The sequence below is a fragment of the Aedes albopictus genome, chromosome 2 (assembly GCF_035046485.1).
Source record: "Aedes albopictus strain Foshan chromosome 2, AalbF5, whole genome shotgun sequence".
Taxonomy (NCBI): domain Eukaryota; kingdom Metazoa; phylum Arthropoda; class Insecta; order Diptera; family Culicidae; genus Aedes; species Aedes albopictus.
Window position 1 is genome coordinate 416,738,673 of NC_085137.1, and position 25,328 is coordinate 416,764,000.

General features: G+C 39.4%; 1 protein-coding gene and 2 long non-coding RNA genes across 4 annotated transcripts in view; 2 read left to right on the forward strand and 1 right to left on the reverse strand.

The window, feature by feature from the left end:
* The window catches only part of LOC109426789 (sodium channel protein 60E), an 820,640-nt gene that overhangs the window by 177,734 nt on the left and 617,578 nt on the right, over positions 1 to 25,328 (reverse strand). The gene's annotated exons all lie outside the window — the stretch shown is intronic.
* On the forward strand, positions 7,575 to 10,302 carry LOC134287345 (uncharacterized). 2 transcript variants are annotated; one of them, XR_009997233.1, is made up of 4 exons: positions 7,575 to 8,007; positions 8,086 to 8,543; positions 8,662 to 9,085; positions 9,164 to 10,302. It is a non-coding gene; the product is annotated as an uncharacterized LOC134287345 (long non-coding RNA). The 2 variants fall into 2 exon arrangements; XR_009997232.1 differs by having other exon boundaries at positions 7,579 to 8,007; positions 8,662 to 10,302.
* LOC109426791 (uncharacterized) lies at positions 22,035 to 23,076 on the forward strand. Its single transcript, XR_002134065.3, has 3 exons — positions 22,035 to 22,158; positions 22,603 to 22,673; positions 22,764 to 23,076. It is a non-coding gene; the product is annotated as an uncharacterized LOC109426791 (long non-coding RNA).

A 25,328-nucleotide genomic window follows, 5' to 3' on the forward strand; every position in this document is an offset into this window, starting at 1 on the left:
CGGTTGTGGCTCGGTTCTTGTGTGCGGAGAAGAGAGAAGTAGGTGAGCCGAGTGGCTTCTACCATCCGTCTGTGTACAGTAAGAACATGCGATGGTAGGTTATGTGATGCTGATGTGCATTGGATAAGCAGATGGGTGAGTTGCAACTGTGTGCGATAGAAATAGAGAGAGAAAACAACGGGGTGCTTAACACAGGAAAAGGACGTGATACATGTGATTGGCAACTGGGCGCCGCTATCTGGTTTTGCAACTGTGTGCGTTAGTGAGACCATCGGATTACTGGAAGGGGACTGGTTATATACGTTGGTACATTTCATTGGCAACTGTGTGCCGCTATTTTGTTTTGCAACTGTGTGCAATGGTAATAGCAACGGTGTGCTGAACTGGGAAATGTTATGTACGATGGCTCATTTGATTAGCAACTGTGTGCTGGAGTATTTTGTGTATGTGTGAGTTCAGAAGAAAGCAACTGGGTGCTACTAGATTATTGGTGCAAGAAATATGTGTTCGATTAGCAGCCTGCTTATATATTATCGCTTTAGAGTATTGAGGTGGTTGACAAAGGTTGTAGCGATGGTGTAGTTGCGGGGTAACTGAAGAATCCAGAGGCATAGCAAGGGGGGAAAAAAGGCAACTGTGTGCCTGCATCGAAAAAAAAATGTGTTGACGATAGATAGCCGCGACTAAGGTGTGTGAATTTCAGAAACGGATTTTGAAGAACGTGATGGTGTAGAACATCGGATGTGGATCTGATAATACGAAGTTTAAAAAAAAATGCTGCAACCAGTTATGAACTCCACATTATTTTCGACATTGAATGCCCTTTCCGAAAAAAAAGGTTGGTGCAATTATAGAAAAATATTGGAACAATAAAAGAAGTTTGAAGATCATGGGTACTTTATTTATAAACTAATTCTTGATGTATTGCGTAATGAGTTAAAAATAAGTCGGATAAATCAAATGCATCCATCCATCCACTAAATTGCAATTGTTTTTATGGGTAATAAATTGAATTGCATAACCTTGTCAAACAAACTTTCTCAGGATGGATGCAGTACGGCGAGTGCGGCCGTTTGAGATTGTAGCCGATAGATCACGGCTGCCGGTCGAATGGCAAAAATGGAAACGGGAATTGATGCTTGTGGCATATCTTCCCAGTGGGAAAAGCGCTCTCAGTTGCTACATTTGGCTGGACCAGACCTCCAAGAAATATTCGACCATTTACCAGGGGTCCACACGTGGTTCGAGACCCACCTTACTACGATGTGGCGATTCAAAAACTGGACGAACATTTTGAGCCAATGCGTAGGAGAAATTACGAGCGACACCTATTTCTTCAAATAGAGCAGAAACAGGACGAAAGATTTGCTGATTTCGTCTTGAGGCTCAGAATCCAGGCTAAACGATGCGAGTTCGATCGGTTTGATAGGCGAGAGGTAGAAGACAGGTTGATCGAACAGATCGTTGAGAGTTGCAGATCAAAGGAGCTTCGCCGGCACATTCTGGCAAAGGACATGAGCCTTGACGAAATAGTAACATTGGGGACAACGTTGGCTGACGTTCAACAACAGATGAATGAATTGGATCGGTCTCATGGAGAAATTAAACAACAGCAACAGGAGGTAGTGAATCGAGTGATCCGTCGTCCGCAGTTTCCGAGGACCAAATTCCAGTCCGATTTTCGCTCCGCCAACGCAGCTAAATGGACCAACCGAGCGTGTTTTGCTTGTGGAAGGAAGGGTCATCTAAAGAACGACAGCAGCTGCAAGGCAATGAATGCAAAGTGTCTCAAATGTGGTGAACTGGGTCATTTTATGAACCGTTGTTTGAAGCGCACCGCCGGAGCTGATCAGGCCACAAACGAAGATAAATTCGTCTGTGGATCAGGCACCTTCGAAGACAAAACGGATTAGACTGATTGAAGAGGTCGGGGCTGAAGGCCAGAAGGAGGATGCCATCTTCTACGCCATGGGGAAAAATACCTTCGACTTTATCGTCGGTGGAGTCAAGATTCCGATGATTATTGACTCGGGTGCCGACGCCAATATAATTGCAGAAGCATCCTGGGAACAGGCTAAAGCGTCCGGTATGAAAACTACAAATGTCACGTCGATTGTGGATCGTAAACTTGTGGCATACGCTACCAAACTGCCAATGCAAATTGATTGTATGTTTTGGGCTGAGATAAATGCGGGTGATAACAAAACATTGGCAAAATTTTACGTTGTCAAGAATGGCCAACAGAACCTACTTGGGGACGCAACAGCCAAGGAACTTAAAGTTCTGAAAGTGGGTTTCGATGTAGCATCAGTGGCAGAGACGTCAGCCGCCTTCCCGAAAATCAAGGGCATGGTTGTGGAAATTCCCATCGACAGAAGTGTTCAACCAGTTCGACAGGCTTATCGCCGAGCACCGATCGCACTGGAGGAGAAAATCCACGATAAACTGGAATACCTGCTACAAAAGGACATCATAGAGAAAGTCAACGGGCCGTCGACGTGGGTCTCCCCAATGGTACTGATTCTCAAAGAATCCGGCGAGATAAGGCTATGCGTAGACATGCGTCGCGCAAACCAGGCTGTACTCCGGGAATCTCATCCGCTTCCGTTGATTGAAGAGCTCTTGGCTGGTGTTGACGGCGCAGTCAAGTTTTCGAAACTGGATGTAAAGGAGGCATACCACCAGCTCGAAATTTCCGAGGATTCTCGCGTGATCACAACATTCATAACCAAATATGGTTTGTTCAGGTAAAGCCTCTGAAGAGTAATTTTGTTTCACTTATGGATTAATAAATGGTCATACTAACTTGCGATTCTTATTTATTTATTTTTAAACTCAGGTATAAATGGCTAATGTTTGGCATCAGCTGTGCGCCTGAGACTTTCCAAAAAGTTATGGATGCGCTTGTGGCGGGTTTAGAAGGGGTTATAGTTTACCTTGATGATGTAATGGTTTGGGGGAGTACGCAAGAGCAACACGACTTTCGTCTTAAGTGCCTTTTGGACCGCTTCAAGGAGTATAATGTTCTCCTAAATGACAACAAGTGCCTGTACAACGTAGAGGAGTTGGAGTTTCTTGGACACTACCTGTCCGCTGCAGGGGTGAAGCCAACAGAAAGCCGTGTCAAGGCAGTGGAACAATTTCGCAGACCTGAAAATGCCGCGGAGCTGAGAAGTTTCTTGGGGCTTATAACGTATGTAGGCAGATTCATACCGCATTTAGCATCTAAAACGAATTCGTTACGGTCACTGTTGAAGAAGGATAGCAAGTTCCAGTGGGATGCTGTTCACCAGCGGGCCTTCGAAGAGATAAAGCAAGCCGTATCAAACATCAGTTATTTGGGATTCTTCAATCCTAAGGACAAAACTGTTCTCATTGCGGATGCAAGTCCATATGGAATAGGGGCAGTTCTAATGCAAGAGAATGTGCACAGCCAGGGGAGAGTAATCGCTTATGCCAGCAAGTCGTTGACTGATCTTGAACGGAAGTATTTCCAGACAGAAAGAGAGGCGCTCGCGTTGGTTTGGGCGGTAGATCGGTTCAAGCTGTATTTGCAGGGAATCAAATTTGAGTTGATCACGGATTGCAAACCACTGCAATTTCTTTTCAGTCCCAGATCAAAACCATGTGCACGGTTAGAGCGATGGATTTTGCGATTGCAGTCGTATACATACAAGATTGTATATCAACCGGGACCGACGAATTTGGCCGACGCTCTGTCAAGATTATCGGTATCAAATGAGGCTGCGGAAAGTTTCGATCCGGGAAATGAAAGTTTTGTTCGGATGTTGACCACTACGTCAGCACCAGTTGCAATCACGGTACAAGAGATCCAGGAAGCGTCCGTCAAAGATGAGGAGATACAGGACGTTATTAAAGCGCTATGTAATTGTGAGTGGACCGAGAAGGCCAAACCATACAAGGCCTACACACTAAGATTTTATTACCGGGCTCGGTTATCAAATTACCGAATTCTCAACAGCTGAGCTCTCGGTAGTCACCTCGGTAATTGATATCAACTACCGATTACTCGGTTATATGCTATGCTTGTCAAAATGTCAAAAATTACTGAGCTGTTCGTCAATAAAATGCTGAATACTTTGTAACGGGAATACCGAGTAATCAGTATTTTTTTTGTTCTTTTTTTTGCATACGGAGATCTTTAGTAGTTTTTTTTTCGATTTTTTTCTTATTTTTTACCAGGGGAATGAACAAAATTAAAATAAAGAATGATTTGTCATTTTTTTTTCAAAACATTTATTTATGATGGTATGAAAATTATATGAACAATACCTCTTTATAGTGCTCCGAAACAAGTCCCAGAGCATGTGTATGTGACGGGAAGGCGTAGAAAGATCAAGTCCTCGTTCGTGGTGCATACCTGTTGCTTTGATGATGATTTTACATGTTCCATGAGCTTTTGTGGTTTCTCGGCTATCTTCCGAAGCACTGTATTTATCATCAGAAGCACTAATTTCCGGAACGTGTATAGGAACTCCGGAGATGGGAAAAACAATTGAATGCTGCTGTGATGTTTGTGACCTAAAATTTAGAGAAAACATTCTACAAATCGGATGAGTAGGAATGAGACTAACAAAAATACCTGAATTTCACCTCCAACCAAATTTTTTGCCCATGAAACTTTGTTTTTTTTTCCTGAATTATCACCGTTTGCACTCTCCATACACTGTCGTTCAGAAATACAAATGGCGTTGCACGTGTAATCCGGGAGGTAGAAACTGAGACCTCGTTAAAAGTTTTGAAGAGTATTCAGTACTTTTTTTACTGATTGTACGGTACTCTTAATCACTGAGCTCGTTGAGGAGCTCACTAAAAGTACCGAGTAATGCAATAAAAATCTTAATCGGTATATGTTATTACTGAAGTTTGTAAAAATATTTTTTCTCGCTGAGAAATCGGTAAAATAAATTACTGACATCGGTTATTTTCATAGCAGTTTACTGGCTCCTCAGTATTAATTTACTTTTACAGTTCAGACTCAGTAAAAATTATTACCGAGGAGGAATTTGGGATTTTAGTGTGTACGACACCGAACTTTGTGTATCATCAGATGTACTCTTGCGAGGCGAGAGGATCATCATTCCAGGGAAGATGCGCCGTAGAACGCTGGAACTCGCACATGAAGGCCATCCAGGCATGGTAGTCATGAAGAGGCGCCTTCGGCAGAAAGTCTGGTGGCCAGGGATGGACGCAGAGGTGGAACAGTTTGTTAAAGCTTGTAGAGATTGCACTTTGGTTTCTAGTGCCACTGCTCCGGAACCATTAAGTCGCACAGCAATGCCTGACAAACCTTGGGTACACACAGCTGTGGATTTCATGGGCCCACTTCCGTCTGGACATAATTTACTGGTTATAGTGGACTATTATAGCCGTTTCGTCGAAGTTATGGTGATGAAGGAAATTTCCGCAAAAAGTACTATCACAGCGCTACATGAGACGTTCTGCCGATACGGAATACCGGAGACAATGAAATCAGACAACGGACCCCAATTCGTGAGTGAAGCTTTGCAGGAGTTTTGTAGAGAAAACGGCATTGAACATCGTAAAACTACTCCATATTGGCCTCAGGCCAATGGCGAAGTGGAGAGAGCAAACAGAGCGCTCAAGAAACGATTGCAGATAAGCCAGACATCGAGATCCGACTGGAAATGGGACCTACGAATGTATTTGCTGATGCATAACTCGACCCCACATTCGACTACCGGGGTAGCTCCGTCAGCACTGATGTTCGGTCGAGTTCTACGAGATAAACTGCCGGGATTCCCATCAGTAGGTATGAAACCCATAGAAGAAGTGCTGGACAGAGATCGTCAGAAGAAAGTTAAGGAAGCCGAGTATGCGAACATCAAACGTAAAGCTACACACTAAGATTTTATTACCGGGCTCGGTTATCAAATTACCGAATTCTCAACAGCTGAGCTCTCGGTAGTCACCTCGGTAATTGATATCAACTACCGATTACTCGGTTATATGCTATGCTTGTCAAAATGTCAAAAATTACTGAGCTGTTCGTCAATAAAATGCTGAATACTTTGTAACGGGAATACCGAGTAATCAGTATTTTTTTTGTTCTTTTTTTTGCATACGGAGATCTTTAGTAGTTTTTTTTTCGATTTTTTTCTTATTTTTTACCAGGGGAATGAACAAAATTAAAATAAAGAATGATTTGTCATTTTTTTTTCAAAACATTTATTTATGATGGTATGAAAATTATATGAACAATACCTCTTTATAGTGCTCCGAAACAAGTCCCAGAGCATGTGTATGTGACGGGAAGGCGTAGAAAGATCAAGTCCTCGTTCGTGGTGCATACCTGTTGCTTTGATGATGATTTTACATGTTCCATGAGCTTTTGTGGTTTCTCGGCTATCTTCCGAAGCACTGTATTTATCATCAGAAGCACTAATTTCCGGAACGTGTATAGGAACTCCGGAGATGGGAAAAACAATTGAATGCTGCTGTGATGTTTGTGACCTAAAATTTAGAGAAAACATTCTACAAATCGGATGAGTAGGAATGAGACTAACAAAAATACCTGAATTTCACCTCCAACCAAATTTTTTGCCCATGAAACTTTGTTTTTTTTTCCTGAATTATCACCGTTTGCACTCTCCATACACTGTCGTTCAGAAATACAAATGGCGTTGCACGTGTAATCCGGGAGGTAGAAACTGAGACCTCGTTAAAAGTTTTGAAGAGTATTCAGTACTTTTTTTACTGATTGTACGGTACTCTTAATCACTGAGCTCGTTGAGGAGCTCACTAAAAGTACCGAGTAATGCAATAAAAATCTTAATCGGTATATGTTATTACTGAAGTTTGTAAAAATATTTTTTCTCGCTGAGAAATCGGTAAAATAAATTACTGACATCGGTTATTTTCATAGCAGTTTACTGGCTCCTCAGTATTAATTTACTTTTACAGTTCAGACTCAGTAAAAATTATTACCGAGGAGGAATTTGGGATTTTAGTGTGTAAGCCAAACCCGCTGAAGGAAGGAGATGTGGTCGTGGCAAAGCGGATGTGTAAGGAAAACAAACTTGCGTCGAGTTTCAGTCCGGAGGAACTTGTTGTGTTGGATAGATCAGGTTCGGACGTCACAGTTAAATCGAAGGAATCTGGGAAAATCTTTCATAGGAATGTCGCTCATCTGAAGCCTATTGTTCCGCATTTGCAAGACACGGAGGAAAATCAACACGAACCCGAAATACTACAAAATCAAGAAACAAGCAATAGAGTGGACAATCAGAAGTTACAATTACCAGTACTCAGTAAGGAGCGACCTCGCCGAGAGACCAAGAGACCGGATTACCTGGATGACTATTTGGTACGTACAGTACAAGACTATTGAGGATTGGTGGAGATGTAGTGTCAGGGTTAACTGGGATATGTATTAGAAACCATCTCACCAGGGATATCACATACCGTCTACCCCCGTTGGTTTGAACGATACCTCATGCAAACCAACGGGGTTCATTTTTTAATTTGAACTTCTAGCACAGACGATAGCACGGACGACGGAGCAGTAATCGTTTTTTTCGGTCGCACCTACTTTCGCAAGCCCCTCTTGTATTATGTAATTGCGCTTTGGTGAACCCCTTGAACGGGCGAAAACTCAGCGAACTGTCATGCGACTTGTCACTGAGCGAACTGTCAAGCGACTTGCTTGTTTATAAACATTGAAAGTGTTCTGATTTTTGCTCCCCCAAAAATCAAACCGGTCGGGGTAGAATCCCGAAACACCGGAAAAATAGAACCTCCGGAAAGCTTCGATCCCTACAACGGACGGAGTGAACGACGACGGGTACATTTTCGATCCGGCGTTCGTAGAGTACGTGAAGGCGCAAACGAACCGGCTAGGAGCGCATCATGTGCGACGGAGGGTTCTTCGTGAATAACAACTCAGGAGATTATCTCGAAGCAGCTGTACTTGTAGTGCTACTGGCATTGGCAGTGATCCGAGCAGGAGGGAACTTTAATATGAAGGTAATAATTTCGTTCCGGACAATTTATCTAACTTCAATCCTCGCTTCAATCGTTCAAAATAATTTTTATTTTTTGTAGGTGTTTGACCTGATCAAATCCTATGGAAAGTGCCTATCGTAAAGCCAGCTTTTAGTCGGCCGGCCATCTCGGAGCCGACTTCAACGACAACGATTGAGGAGGCTTCTTTCTTCAATCGACAATCCGGATCAAACGATCGGTGCATGGACACTGTGGCGTCACTGAAACTTGTTACAAAAAACGTCTCGCCGACGGATGGATTCGTGCGCCAGGCCAGCGTGGAGTTCGGAACGACCGCTGAATAAGTCCTTCGGAAAATCAAACGATTGGTTCTTTATGCCGGTGGATGTAACGGCCGATCAAGGTAAACGTATTCGGACGGGTTTTCTGAGCAACGGCAATGTGTTACACCTACTACGATCAGGACAAATCCGGTTGGACGCAAATTAAGAACATCCAAGTAATTCTATCGCCGCGGAGGGTTTTATACGGGGAAATTAGAGGAAAGTTCGGCCGAGGTAAGCCACCATAGCAGGGCAAGTTTAATACCTACCTTATTAGGTATTTCTCCGATTATCTGTCTACAAAAATTTTACATTTTCCCATTAAATTTCCGTGTTTCCGCTTCCGTACTAGATGCCAAAGCCATGATCGACCGCTGGCTGGTCCATCAAAATGCTTCCTCTTTTCGGCCGGTCCCGGTCCGGCGCAAGACTTAACTTCCGATGATGAAACTAGATGGCTTCTTCAGCAATGTCTCGATCCACGAGCTGATTGACGGCACCAATGTGCTCGGGAGCAACTTGGAGCGTTTCGACATGGAAGCTTCGCTGTTCTACATTCCCCGAGGGCCGTTCTTCGTGCGAAGTGTGCTGACCGGTTCGAAGTGAGTCGAGAAGCAGCTTTGGCAGCCGGATCCTGTGGGCCTGGAGCAAAACCAGCTACATCTACTCGTCGGCGCAGCAGTTCGAGGCGCCCAAAGAACCGACACTGCGGTTTACCGGCAAGATTTCGCGGATGGTTCTATACAGAGAAATTTTTGAAGAAAATTCTGCCAAAGGTAAGCTACCATATACGATGTATCTGTAAACAAATTTCACATTCTTTTCCCATAAAATTGCTCTGTTTCCGTATCCAGGATCAAACGCAGAAAATCGATCATGCACATCTTCGATGCAGTGCTCTTGGGTGGTCTGGAAGTTCACCGAAGCCTTGAATCGAGGCCCATCAAAATGGTTCCGTTGGCCTGTTCGGCCGGTGCAAAACTTTACTTTTAATGATGGAACTAGATAGCTTATTCAGCGTGGTAATCGACAGCGCCAAGGTGCTCGAAAGCGACTTGAAGCATTTCGATGGGGCGGAAATAAAGCTGTTCTACCTTCTCCGAAGGTCGCTCTTCGTGCGGAGTGTGAAGAAGTTCAAAATGTGCCGAGGAGCAGCTGGATTTTCAGAAGACTCGGCAGCTGGATCATGTGGACCTGGAGCAAAAAGAACCAGATCTACTCGGCGCTGCCGTTCAAGGCGCCCAAAGAACCGAAACTGGTCTACCGGCAGGATTTCGATGCATTCATTGAGAAATGCTCCGATTTAAAGTGAGTGACGTGAAATGGCGCTATGTGTAAAGTAGTTTCGGAATAAACTACCCAGTTTTAAATTTAAGTCTCAGTATGTATTATGATGTTCAATTTAATGTTCACAATAAAATATCTTATCTCTACAGTTAGGCACTCGGCTTGAAATAAAAGCTATTGTACTCAATTAATAAGTTTAAACTACTAAGGCAGGAGCCATCTATATATCACGTGAACTAAAGTCTTACATGATCCCTCTCTTTACCAAGTGATCAAGCGCGGAATTTGGTTTTGCAACATAACGATTGAATCCGCTTTCAAACGTAAATCCGTAAATCGTTGGTATTCAGCAAAATCAAATGGATTGTGAATTCTAACGAATCAAATACCTTTGATTGATATCATGCATCACCATGCAATTTTGGAGGATGTGGTGTATCTAATAAGAACCTAAACCTCTGAGACAAATTTAGATATTTTTGATGAGGGTGGTCAGTGTCAAAGACTGATAATTTTTGCATCACTATGCAATTTGGGGGAACTTAGTGAACCAGCAAATCTGTCTAAAACTTTGCAACGAATTTAAACATTTTTGGTAAAGGTGGTCAGTATCAAAGACTGATGATTTTTGCATCACCATGCAATCTGGGAGGACTGGGTGAACCAACAAATCTGTCTAAACCTCTGAGACAAATTTGAATATTTTTGGTAAAAGTGGTCGGTATCAAAGATCGATAACTTTAGCATCACTCTGCAATTTGGGAGGACTTAGTGAACCAACAAATCTGTCTAAACCTCAGCAACGAATTTACATACTTTTGGTAAAGGCTTAAGGTAGGTAAAGGCTTAAGGCTGGAAATTTCTGAGAATCTTTAGGGATTCTCAGGAATTATTTAAAAATATTCAGTGATGCTTCTGATTTCTATAAATGATTGAGAATATTTTCTATAATTTTTAGAATATTTAGCAGATCACTGGAAATGTTTGGTAAGCTTAAGGGATTCTCAGGAATGATTTAAATATTTTTTTTATTGTGGTACTGATGTTTATAAATAATTTAAAATATTTTCTATAGTTTCTAGAATGCATGCCAGAAGACTGAAAAATTCTGAGAATCTTAATGGATTCACAGGAATTATTAAAAAATATTCCGTAATGCTACTGTCTATGTAAATGATGTAGTTTATCTTCTATCTTCTATCTTCTATATATATAAAAATGAGTTTGAAGTCCCTTTGAGGCAACAAAACTCAAAAACGGATGAGCCGATCAGCTTGACTCTTGCACGATCCGGTTCTTATTCGTGTTGGCTGTGTTTATATGTACAAAAAGCTACGAAAATCAACTAGAAAAGGGTGAAAATTGATAAAGTACTGATTTTCGTTAGCTGGGAAGAAAATCAACACGCACGAAATGAAACCAATCTAGAGTGCGGTGACGTTATGAGCTCAACAGTTGTCAAACCACCACAGCGTGGCAAGACAACGTTTGCCGGGACAGCTAGTATCTTCAAGTTGTTAGAATACATCTTAAAAAAAGGGAATTTCTGAGAATCTTTAGAGATTCTCAAGAATTATTTAAAAATATTCCGTAATGCTATTGATTGTTATAAATGATCTGGAATATTTCCTCTAGTTTCTAGAATACATCCCAGAAGACTGAGAATTTCTGATAACCTTTAGAAATTATCAGGAATTATTTAAAAATATTTCGTAATGCTATTGAATGTTATAAATGATCTAAAATATTTCCTCTAGTTTTTTTCTAGAATGTATTCCAGAAGACTGGAAATATCTGAGAATCTAGGGATTCTCAAAAATTATTTAAAAATATTCCGTAATGCTACTGCCTCTGTACATGATTTGTATTTTATCCTATAGTTTATGGAATACATCCCAGAAGGCTGGAAATTTCTGAGAATCTTAATGGATTCACTGGAATTATTAAAATATATTCCGTAATGCTACTGTCTATGTAAATGATTTAGTTTATATCTTATAGTTGTTAGAATCAGAGAGTAAAAAATTCGAAGATTGAAAGTGAAGATTGACATTCTCATTTTTTCATTCGTGTTTGGCCACATTCATTGTCAGCTGAATGCCTCTCTTTTTTCATTCAATTCTCTGTCACGAATATGTTTTCGCACGTCGTAAAATGTCCAATTCCTGTTAACAGACGCACAATCCGACTTAATGGACAAATAGAGAACATAATTAATGTTCTAATTAACTACTATACACAAGTTTTGAGGTGATTTGAAGTATAATCGGGAGTTACGGTCCAGTTTTATTTCTCAGTGAAAATTGTCAGTGACAGAAAAATGAATGAATAGGTGAAAAAATTCATTCACCAAAATGAATTTTATTTTGATCCCTCAGTTGAGAATTTTCAAAATTCACGTTGAATTTCATTCATTGAAAATGAAAATTTTAAACTCTGGTTAGAATACATCTTAAAAGATTGGGAATGTCTGATAATCTTTAGAAATTCTCAGGAATTATTTAAAAATATTCCGTAATGCTGTTGATTGTTATAAAATATTCCTATAGTTTCTAGAATACATTCCAGAAGACTGGGAATACCTGATAATCTGTGGGGATTCTCAAGAATTATTTAAAAATATTTCGTAATGCTATTGAATGTTATAAATGATCTAAAATATTTCCTCTACTTTCTAGAATATATTCCAGAAGACTGGAAATATCTGAGAATCTAGAGATTCTCAGGAATTATACAAAAATATTCCGTAATGCTACTGTCTCTGTAAATGATTTGCATTTTCTCCTATAGTTTATAGAATACATCCCAGAAAGACTGGAAATTTCTGAGAATCTTGATGGATTCACTGGAATTATTAAAAAATATTCCGTAATGCTACTGTCTATGTAAATGATTTAGTTTATATCTTATAGTTGTTAGAATACATCTTAAAAGATTGGGAAATTCTGATAATCTTTAGAAATTCTCAGGAATTATACAAAAATATTCCGTAATGCTACTGTCTCTGTAAATGATTCGTATTTTCTCCTATAGTTTATAGAATACATCCCAGAGAGCTGGGAATTTCTGAGAATCTTAATGGATTTACTGGAATTATTAAAAAATATTCCGTAATGCTATTGATTGTTATAGAAGATCCGTTATGCTACTGTCTATGTAAATGATTTAGTTTATATATTATAGTTGTTAGAATACATCTTAAAAGATTGGGAATTTCTGATAATCTTTAGAAATTCTCAGGTATTATTTAAAAATATTCCGTAATGCTATTGATTGTTATAAAAGATCTGGAATATTTCCTATAGTTTCTAGAATACATCCCAGAAGATTGGGAATACCTGATAATCTTTAGAAATTCTCAGGAAATATTTAAAAATATTTCGTAATGCTATTGATTATTTTAAATAATCTAGAAAATTTCCAATAGTTACTTGAACACATCTCAGAATACTAGGATTTTCTGAGAATCTTAAGGGATACTCAGGGATTATTTAAAAATATTTCGTAATGCTATTGATCTCTGTAAATGATTAAGAATATTTCCTTGTTTCTAGAATACATCCCAGAAGGCTGGAAATTTCTGAGAATCTTTAAGGATTCTAAGGAATTATTTAAAAATATTCCGTAATGCAACTGAGAATCTGTAGAGATTCTCAGGAGTTATTCAAAAATATTCCGTAATGCTACTATCTCTGTAAATGATTCAGAATATATCCTATAGTTTCTATAACACATCCCAGAAGACTGGAAATTTCTGAGAATCTTTAGGAATTCTCAGGAATTATTTAAAAATATTCAGTGATGCTTCTGATTTCTATAAATGATTGAGAATATTTTCTATAATTTTTAGAATATTTAGCAGATCACTGGAAATGTTTGGTAAGCTTAAGCGATTCTCAGGAATTATTTAAAAAAAAATCAAATATGGTACTGATGTTCATAAATAATTTAAAATATTTCCTATAGTCTCTAGAATGCATGCCAGAAGACTGGGAATTTCTGAGAATCTTAATGGATTCACAGGAATTATTAAAAGATATTCCGTAATGCTACTGTCTATGTAAATGATTTAGTTTGGCGCTGTCCATAAACTACGTAGACTTTTTTTTCGGTCATCTCAGACCTCCCCACCCCCCTACCTCGTAGACTTTTGTTCATACACAATTTTCGAAATTTGTATGGAGCGTAGAATTTGGCCAAACCCCCCTACCCCCCCTCCCCCCATAGAGTCTACGTAGTTTATGGACAGGCCCTTTATATTTTAAAGTTATTAGAATACATCTTAAAAGATTGGGAATTTCTGAGAATCTTTAGAGATTCTCAGGAATTATTTAAAAATATTCCGTAATGCTATTGATTGTTATAAATGATCTGGAATATTTCCTCTAGTTTCTAGAATACATCCCAGAAGACTGGGGATTTCTGATACCCTTTAGGGATTCTCAGGAATTATTTAAAAATATTTCGTAATGCTACTGTCTCTGTAAATGATTTGTATCTATATATATAAAAATGAGTTTGAAGTCCCTTTGAGGCAACAAAACTCAAGAACGGCTGACCGATCATGATGACCCTTACATGGATTGATTTCTATTTATGGTGGCTGTATAAAAAGTTATGAAAATCAATTTAAATAGAGAGAAAATGTGAAACATCCGAAATTTGCAGGAGCTGAGAAGAAAATCAACACGATCGCAATAAAACCGATCTAGAGTGCCGTGCTGCAATGAACCCAAAAGTTGTCAAAACACCACAGCCACAAATGGCAACACAACGTTGGCCGGGACAGCTATTAGTTTATAGAATACATCCCAGAAGACTGGGAATTTCTGAGAATCTTAATGGATTCACAGGACTTATTAAAAAATATTCCATAATGCTGCTGTCTATGAAAATGATTTAGTTTATATCTTATAGTTGTTAGAATACATCTTAAAATATTGGGAATTTCCGAGAATCTCAGGAGGATTCTCAAGAATTATTTAAAAATATTCCGTAATGCTATTAAATGTTATAAATGATCTAAAATATTTCTTCTAGTTTCTAGAATGTATTCCAGAAGACTGGAAATATCTGAGAATCTAGAGATTCTCAGGAATTATATAAAAATATTCCGTAATGCTACTGTATCTGTAAATGATTTGTATTTTTTCCTATATTTTATAGAATACATCCCAGAAGACTGGAAACTTCTGAGAATCTTTAGAGATTCTCAGGAATTCTTTTAAAAAATATTGATTATTTTAAATAATCTAGAAAATTTCCTATAGTTTCTTGAATACATCTCAGAAGACTGGGATTTTCTGAGAATCTTAAGGGATTCTCAGGAGTTATTTGAAAATATTCCGTAATGCTATTGATCTCTGTAAATGATTTAGAATATTTACTAAAGTTTCTAGAATACATCCCAGAAGGCTGGAAATTTCTGAGAATCTTTAGGGATTCTAAGGAGCTATTTAAAAATATTCCGTAATGCAACTGAGAATCTGTAGATTCTCAGGAATTATTTAAAAATATTCAATAATGCTTCTGATTTCTATAAACGATTGAGAATATTTTCTATAATTTTTAGAATATTAGCAGATCACTGGAAATGTTTGGTAAGCTTAACCCTAAAAGGGATACCTGGGGTCCATTGGACCCCAGGCGCCTTCCAGAGCTCGTCTTTGATGGAACACACTCAGCGAGGTGACGAAACTGAGGCCATGAAGGTATCCCTTTTAGGGTTAAGGTATTCTCAGGAATTATTTAAATATTTTTTTTAATATGGTGCTGATGTTCATAAATAATTTAAAATATTTCCTATAGTCTCTAGAATGCATACCAGAAGACTGGAAATTTCTGAGAATCTTAATGGATTCACAGGAATTTTTAAAATATATTCCGTAAGGCTACTGTCTATGTAAATTATTTATGTAGTTGATATCTTATAGTTGTTAGAATACATCTTAAAAGATTGGGAATTTCTGAGAATCTTAATGCGTAATATTCGAAGACGTTAATAAGTTGGTTGAACACTAGAAAAGCACTGTAAATGTTTGTAGCAAAGGTCGGAGAAATTGGAGCAGTCTACATCGGCCGATTGGAGATGGATTTCGACTACGGATAATGTGGTGGATGAAGCAACAAGACACGGGTACCGTAAACCGGGGTCAAATTGATCAGCGGGGTGAAATTGATCACTCGGGTACTACATTGTAATTCCATACTAGGAACTCTTAAGCGTCGTAATGATCTTAAACTTTTTACGTGATCTGATTCGTAGTTGTCTAGATATGAGTGTAGACTTTTAATTTTTTAGAAAATGTTGGTTTTGCCTTATTTTTTCAAGAAATTTGCAATGTATTTCTCATTTAGCTGAAATCATTGCTACTAAACAATCAATTGCTACCCGTGAATTCTCTGTTTTAACATTTTTGTGGAGCCTTGGTAGGGATGTAATGCAGCTAATCAGAAAATGAAATAGTTATAAAAAGTTCATTTTATGAAGAAATAGTCATTTTTTGTGATAGAAATAACTTATTTTAAATGAAATTGCCTACCTTTAGGCGTTTAAGGGGGGAAATTTCAAAATTTAATTTGCATTTAAAGTAATAAATTCACTAGTTGTAAGATTTTAAACGCGTTATTCGGTTTTAGAAGAGCAAAATTAAGCAGTGAAGGAAATTTTCCTTTCCAACCGATGCTTAATTGTATACTGATCAATTTCGCCCCAAAGTGGCATTTCCAATATTTTGATATTTGAAGTTATTTAACTTAAAGTTTAAATTTGTTGAACAAAATTATGTCACATGGTTCCATGGAGATTCACTGGGTACTGGCTTTACAGAAATTTTTTTGGCAATATTTGAACAGGCACTGATGTTATCCGCAAAAGTTGTTTTAAAGTGATCAATTTGACCCCGGATTACGGTACATTCAATATCCAGCCACAAGGAAGATGGTATCCCGGTCCAGGATTTCTTCAGCGAAGTGAATAAAACTCGCCTATCTATTCTGATCCGGTAAAAATGACAGAGGCACAAGAGGAATTTTCAAATGAGGTGAATGCAGTAAACATCGTGACGGATTCAAATCCAGAACTACCAGACGCACTAAAGGTTTAGTAGCTGGAGAAGATTTATACGTGCAACCACATACTTTTACGATGTTGGGCACAAAAAAACTATATTGCCAGTTAATACTCCAGAAGACGAAGCAGCAGCAATCAAACGTTGTATAAAGCATGTGCAGAACGAGCAGTTTCCGAATGAGCTTCAGGCACTACGAGACGCTACAAAACTGAAGTCTTCAAGTAAGCTGAACAAACTGTCACCATTTCTGGATTCTGATGGACTCATGCGCGTGTGGTATATTGGAGAAGTTGATGCAGCTACGTGGACTAAGGCAGACGTACTGGATTATATGAGCTAGGGGTCTACATCGAGCAGTAGTCTACATTTACCAACGTTGTCGAGTGATGAGACCCCAAGTGCTACAGCCTTCGGTGGGACAACTTCCACAATGTCGTCTACGGCCATACTATCAACCGTTTACGTTTTGTAGTATGGACTTTTTCGGCCCTTTTGAAGTCACTGTAGGGCGTTACAGAGAGAAGCGGTATGGCGTGATATTTACGTGTATGACGACTCGAGCCATATACGTCGAGTCGAGATGGCACATTCTTTAACCACAGATTCGAGCATCTTGGCGCCCCATGATTGGAAGACGACGCAAACCCAAAGAAATATGCTCCGATAATGGAACGAACCTGCGAGGAGCTGATGAAGAGTTACGCGAGGCTTTGAAGCATACAAGTTTTTCGGATATTGAGAATGAAGTTTTGCTCCGAGGGATCAAATGGAAACTCAACCCTCCCACAGCAAGCCATATGGGAGCGGTTGACTAGAAGCATCCGGTCCGCTTCACGATAAACTGTTAAAGAACGAGTACCACGACAAGAAGTTTTGCATACTGTATTGCTTGAAGCTGAACATATTGTTAACAGCAGACCGTTAACGTATGTTTCAACGGATGTGAACGACCCTGAAACTTTAACCCCAAATCATTTTTTGATTGGGTGTACGAGTAACGTGCAATCACCAGGAGTATTTGATAAACATGACCTCTATTACGGAAAGCAATGCCGAAGACTCAAGCACTTATCGATTTGTTTTAGATCAGATGGCTTAAGGAATACTTGCCTGGTTTGATTCCCATGCAGAAGTGGGCAGACCAACAATCCGTGTTACAGTCTGGAGATATCGTTTACGTAACCGACATGCTCACCGAACGAGGAAGTTGGCCAATGGGTATAATTCAGCAGTGTGATGATGGCGTCGTGAGAGTTATTGATGTGAAGACATATTCTGGGACCTACCGAAGACCAACTGTAAAGCTCTGAAAAGTTAGCCAAATGCGAGTGACGGGTTACGCAGAGGTCGAGTGATTAGTTACGACCGCGTTTGTACGCAATTGAATTTTTCGAGTAAATGAAATTAAATTCGATGTAAATTTCGCAATTTTGAAGTTTTATTCGATACTCCTGGAAAGAGGCATAGCAGGAGCGTGAACATAAATTCAATTACATTAAGCTTTTCCGGAATATCTTACCGTGTGTAATCCAGGGAAAGCCCGATCTGATTCGGATCGTCTATGTGCTTTGCCAAATTCCATCATTTTGTTTACGTCGTTACAGGATTAAACAATGAAAAAAACCACTCCTACGCGGGTTAGGGGAACCAACATATTTTGGACACAGCAACGACCCAATATTTTTTGGACACTTACGGCAAAAACAAATGGAAGTGTCCAAAATATATTGGCGTAACGCTGTGTCCAAAATACGTTGGTTCCCCTATCCCATACGAGATGAATCCCACTCGAAACGATGGACAACTTTCATGTCCGCTTGCTACCACTCTTGTTCGGCGACTATAGTCCTGTTCGACGACGTAGGTTGAACTTACTCGAACTTGCTCCATCCCGCTCTTTCCCGTTTGTTGACAAATGGGAAAGAGTAGGATGTAGCAACTTCGAGCAAGTTCAACCTACGTCGTTGAACAGGGCTTATGTTTTTCTTTCAACCCGGAATAATCGTCCACCTTTAGGGTATTCTCCGTAGCAGCCAAGCTCACCTCAATAGTCACACTCTCGTAGATCACATTCGTTGTTACTGGTGGTTTTGAGCTAAACGGTGATCCCATCACGCCACCACCTTTCACTGGTTCCACCACCACCGATTTCCGCCATCTGATTTTACTATCTTGTAGTGTCAGCCTTCGAAGCCCTTTCAATGGCAGTTTTCCGCTGCCACAGACGATTTTCTGCGATTTTTTACGCTTCGATCCTTTGGTTTTTTGCCCCGACATGTGACTGAAGAATCTTCCAGCGGAGGAAGATAATAATTCCCGATAAAGCCGGATTATTTGCTCACATTATAGTGGCAGATCCTCTTTTTGTTACCTTTGCTTCCGAAATTATAGTAGAAGGTTAGCTCCTAGCCTGTAATAAGGGATTTTTTTTTTAATTTATAAATAACTTCACAAGAAAAAAAAAAAGAAAAACTTGCTTTGATGTCCTTGATTCCAAAAACCCGACTGACTGTGCAACGCTAACCTGTTGAAGCATCGATTGTCAGCTCGGAATCCACCGTAGTCCCCGTCCTTCTGAGCACTTCGTGCTTCCAGTTCTCTTTCTCGACACCGAGCTCTCCATGCCGGATGTCCTCCTGTGACACAATCAGTTACTGATTGCACTCCGCCAGCAGAGCACGGTCGATACAGCCCGGCTCGGTTCGATCGCTTTGCAGTCGCACTCGTTATCTTTTTTCTAAAAGTAGCAATGGTTGTTAGTTTCCGCGGTTTCCGCTCGGCCGGATCCTTACCATTAGTTTTTTAGAGCGCCTTCAGCCGGGGTACACTTTTTCCATAGCCCGGAAATAGCTTCTTTGTGATACCACCGGCTAGGAACGGAATTTTCCGGAATGTTCACAACCGGTAGGGTAAACAGGTATAATATGCCCCCCCTAAGCAGAAATGGTAATATATCTAAAATTGGCGCATTATTCCATCTATTGTCCACTGCAAATCGTTGTTTCTAAAGTCAGTGAAGTATTGCATGAGAACTTTACCTCTGGAGGGGCGGCTATGGAAGCTTTGAAACGTTTTCCGAAAACGTTCCAAAATTTACCTTATCAAAACAAACGGGGCAATACGCCCCATCAAAAGAAAAACATAAAGCCCCGTGATAAAACTGTACCAGGGGATAATTCTACCACATGCTTATCCTAGGAGGGCCTTTTAACAAGTGTTTAACTGCATAAAAGTTGCAAAATAACATAAGCGAACAAAACTAGCTTCGTTTACAATGAAGCCAGCTTGCAAGAGGTAAAATATTACGCCAAAAGCCTCGATTTCAGACTTTTTGATATTTTTATTGCTTCTCTATACCAATCAACTAACGGACCAGCTTGATGGCAATTAATCATCAATATTTAAGATTTCCAATCGATCCCGCATGCAAAAAGCGCTTGAATCGCTAGAAAATGAAGGGGGGCGTTTTGCCCCGGTGGGGCGTATTATACCCTTTTACCCTATGTCCAATTTGACCACGCACCATCGAAAAGTAAACAAAACGAGAAAATTTTTGGTGCGACGAAAGCACGGGCGAAAGCCGGCGAAGGCGGCGAAAAACTGTCAAAATCTTGTGAAAGGGGTACACCAATGCGTATAAAACAACCGCAAAATGGTAATAACTAGTCCCCTCGGAAAAAAATCTGCCCAACAAGAAGAAGAAAACATGGTACCGAAAATTTTAAATGGTTTGTACCGCACTCTTACGTCTGTATATTGTCTATCCGGTTGGAATCAAGACCGACATTCAAACAAAAATTGCCATTTTCTTGGTCCACAAGTGTCGCAACTGTTTCGCATCTAGTGCGCTGTGTTGCTGACAACAACGGGAAGGATGCGCACTACATTTGACATGATTAAAAAACGTCGCGAGTTGGGTCGCGTCGCGACTTGATTGTGCGAAGTCCGGTTTGGTGGCGGCCCGACAATAAATTCGTCTGTGGTTCTATTGCTTCTCGGGACCGCCCAAGAAAGTCGTCAGCAACATTCTTCCTCTAGTTACTAGAGGAAGAATGTTGCTGATGTCGGCGCCGCAACATCTCTTGCTGGCGATTCAAAAAAGCGAAAGTTTAGTTTAGTTTAGTTTAGTTTAGTTTAGTTTAGTTTAGTTTAGTTTAGTTTAGTTTAGTTTAGTTTAGTTTAGTTTAGTTTAGTTTAGTTTAGTTTAGTTTAGTTTAGTTTAGTTTAGTTTAGTTTAGTTTAGTTTAGTTTAGTTTAGTTTAGTTTAGTTTAGTTTAGTTTAGTTTAGTTTAGTTTAGTTTAGTTTAGTTTAGTTTAGTTTAGTTTAGTTTAGTTTAGTTTAGTTTAGTTTAGTTTAGTTTAGTTTAGTTTAGTTTAGTTTAGTTTAGTTTAGTTTAGTTTAGTTTAGTTTAGTTTAGTTTAGTTTAGTTTAGTTTAGTTTAGTTTAGTTTAGTTTAGTTTAGTTTAGTTTAGTTTAGTTTAGTTTAGTTTAGTTTAGTTTAGTTTAGTTTAGTTTAGTTTAGTTTAGTTTAGTTTAGTTTAGTTTAGTTTAGTTTAGTTTAGTTTAGTTTAGTTTAGTTTAGTTTAGTTTAGTTTAGTTTAGTTTAGTTTAGTTTAGTTTAGTTTAGTTTAGTTTAGTTTAGTTTAGTTTAGTTTAGTTTAGTTTAGTTTAGTTTAGTTTAGTTTAGTTTAGTTTAGTTTAGTTTAGTTTAGTTTAGTTTAGTTTAGTTTAGTTTAGCTTAGTTTAGTTTAGTTTAGTTTAGTTTAGTTTAGTTTAGTTTAGTTTAATTTAGTTTAGATTAGTTCAGTTGAGAATCCTCCTCCTTCTCTAAGCATGACGTACTTAATTGATGTTTAAAATTAAATAAATCAAGAGGACTCTTATCGTATCGTTTCGTTTAGTTTCGTTTCGTTTCGTTTCGTTCCGTTTCGGTTCGTTTAGTTTAGTTTAGTTTAATTTAGTTTAGTTCAATTTAGTTTCGTTTAGTTTAGTTCAATTTAGCTTTGTTTAGTTTAGTTTATAGTTTAGTTTAGTTTAATTCAATTTAGTTTAGTTTAGTTTAGTTTAGTTTAGTTGAGAACCCCATTCCTCATTTTAGCGTGACGTACTTAATTGATGTTTAAAATTAACTTTATTAATGTTTAAAATTAAATAAACCAAGAGAACTCTTTATAAAATCAATAACAAACCACGCGCCTCCACCCGCCACGTGTTTTCAAACGCAGTCCCACTCGGTTGCCGCCAGAGGCGCTGCCGCTTTGCGTTCCTTGTGCGCATGACAGCCGCGCATGCGTTTTACGCATTTGACGTTTCTTTGACGTTCGTCGCGTCATCGAACGCGAACGAAGCAAAAAGGGTGCAAAGAAAACCAGGCGAGCCAACCTTACCAGCTCGAGGTCAGAAAACTTCCTCTTTCATTCAACGTGTGTCCAGTGGTGAAGACGTTCTTTTCGTCTCTTCACTACCCAACCCCAAAATGAGAGCTAAGGTGAGGACTTAGTCTCAAATATTAGTGATAATTTCGGTGGAAATTTTGCTTAAATTGTTTGAAAAACAGTGGTTAAGTGCGACATCTTGTACAAAGTGATGGAAACCTGTGGAGGATCGATGAATTTGTTGCGGATTTATGGATTTTTACTTCAATCTTGCACGTGTTGAGAAGTGATCGTCTGTGATGGCGTCGTTTGCATTCTAATCATCTTATTTCAATGAAAATAGTGCAATAATCTGCTTGTGATTGGTGCTAGTTGCCTGTTATTAGTATTTTCTGTTTAGAATAACTTCAATTCAATAAAATCGGCGAATTTTGCTTCGAAGCGGCATAACCTCAAACAATATCGATTTTTCCATCTATCGGTTTCCATCCGGATTCGAACTTCCCGAAATGCTGATGTTCTTCAAACTAATCGACGTTTCTTTTCTCTAATTTCAGTGGCGTAAGAAGCGTATGCGAAGGCTGAAGCGTAAGCGCAGGAAGATGCGTGCGAGGTCCAAGTAAAATGGGTAAGTTTCTCCCCCATCCGCATCTAGCCAAATCAACTCCAGACCCGCATCAATCTAACGTGTCCATCTTTCTTGGCTTTCTTCCCGCAGATTCCACAAGCGTCTATCCCTCGGTATTAACTAAGGATAAGGACCCATACATGAATACAAAACGCCCCCATCGTTGACCGCCTGGTTGAAGGCGCGTGGAATCGGCTGCCGGCCGGAGGAATTGGAGTCCTCTTCCGATGGTGGCGCATTTCTATGAAGCCGGTTCCCGCCGTGTGCATTTACTGTGTGCTAGTGTGAAGTGTGTTCTAGTGTTGGAACCATTCGGTGAAAATATACGAGCACGTCACCTTCCCGGATGTTATCGGCGAGCGGCTGATGCTGACGGGCGATGATGGGAGAAAAATTAAGTAAACCGTGTGTTGGAACGTGAATTTGGTACCGATGACAATCCCCCTTTCGCCGAATTCAGTGTGAAGCTCAAGAAAAGCCAGGTTTGCTAGCCCGCTGGTGCGGAATTGGTGGCAAGTGCTTGATCAAGGTGATTAGTTTTGCGGTTTTTTGAGCGCCCTTTTCTAGTGCCACGTTTTTGTTGCGAAACCGAAGTGTGGATAAAATTCAACGGTGTGGTTCAAGCACTTTTGTGATTATCTGAGGACAAAATCACACCAGTGACCGAATTCCGGTGCACGGTTTCTTCGAAGAAAAAGTGCATTGGAATTCGCTTACAGGCGTGATGATTTCTGATTGAAAATCTCGCAAGCCAACGCGACTACCACCGGCAATAGTGATTTTTCAGGTGAGTATACATTGAACTCATAAATCTCATTTTCGATAGCGCAAAAAGTGGCAACGATACATCGCTTGTGCTCAATCCCAGCTATTCATGGTACTGGTGGTTATTTTGAAGGGGTTTTCAACGCAATGTGATGTTTGGTTTTTCCAAATTGTGTGCTCTCGAAGATCAAGACTTGTTCTCAATGTAACTTCCCAACTAACATTTTTGTTGTATAAGAGCTTAAGCGAGCTTTCTTCCAAGAGCGTTTGTTCCATAAGCTGTTATACAGCTACTTGTGTTAGTAGGGTTAGCCTGAAAAATCACTGTAACCGGCAAAAACCACATTGGTTTGCGACGACAGACCTTCTAAGCAGGTAGCTGTCCTTTGTTTTGTATGCGTCCTTGTTCCATGAGCCTCTGTACAAATTTGTACTGTCCTGCTCACTTCGCACAGTAAAAGTCAAATTTGACTTTTCTGCCTATGATCGCATAACTGTCCCATCTGAAGCGCTGTTTGCAGATCAGAAGGAATTTCTCAGCCTATCTTGATGCATGGGAAATTCCTTGCCTGAATCGCTCAAGAAACCGGTTTTTCTTCGATCGCAGTACGCAGTTGCGAAGAAATGGCAGTCACCGAAGAACGTTTCTACCAGGAATCACTCAAGAAGTTTCTTGAGCGATTCCTTTCGAACTCGAAACTGCGCTTAGCAAATATGGGACTGATATGCGAATGACAGTTTTACTGTGCGCGTTGTTGACAAATTTTCTATGGGGGGAGTGAGCAGTAGGCCCAGAGTCGTGCAAAGGCTCATGCACTGCAACCCTTCCGTAACTTGACAGATGAGCTCAGTTTCGCGTACCTACTTGCAAATCGCAGATGTCGCTACTGTTCGTAAACAACGGGTCCATCCTTCACTGACGCAACAATTTTTGTCCATGCGAAAACATCTTTTTGTTTCGTGGTGAGTGGAAGCCAACAAGAGGCTAGCGTTTCGTATCAAAAGGACGTATTCAACAGAAGCGCAAAAACTAATGTTCATTAAATTGAAATTATTTTGATTTTTCTATTTTATTTGTTGTAAGAATAAAAGCACATGTTTAAACGGTCTTCCATATTAATTGGTGACTGCGCATGCTAGACCAAACTCGAAAAAAACATCAAAAATGATTATTTTTAACTTCCATTTTGGCTTTGCCACCAGATATGTAGCTGTAAAATATTAGCATATTAGCATAAGTAACCTTATTTATTACTACACTCAAAAAAATTGACACGCCTGAGTAATGTGTTTTACATATTGATTTGCGCAAATTGTAAAGACCCACGAATGTCACGTGTGGCACATATAGAATCACCAACATTTTTTTTTTCTTTGATACATCAACAATCCACATGATTCTAATGTTCACCTCACATGGAGTTTGAATTAATTACATTTGCATTTCAATTTGTAAATACTCAAATGTCATATTATGCTGAATGTAAATTTCGTGTTGTGGAGCATATGGATTTCATGTTATGCTGCTTATGTAATCCTCCAGAAAATAATTACACTATTTAGAGCCCATATTTCACGCGAGCTCATAGTTCTACCATCACGATTTAAGTTTTGAATTCCAAATTATGTGTTCAGGTTAAATTACTTAACACATCTTTTGCTGTTCAAAATAAAATCGTGATGGCAAAAAGGAGCTCGCGCAAAATATGAGCACTTCACACATAGGCGAATGCTTTGTATTGATTGAAACTCTATAATTGCAATTGAAGAATTTATTTATTGATATTCGTTCTCATACGTTCTACATATTACTTACATAGATTTTCCAAATAGACCTCGAGCTAGACCCGTTCCTGGGCCAATCGCTTCCAGTACCCCGGACAGTAATTG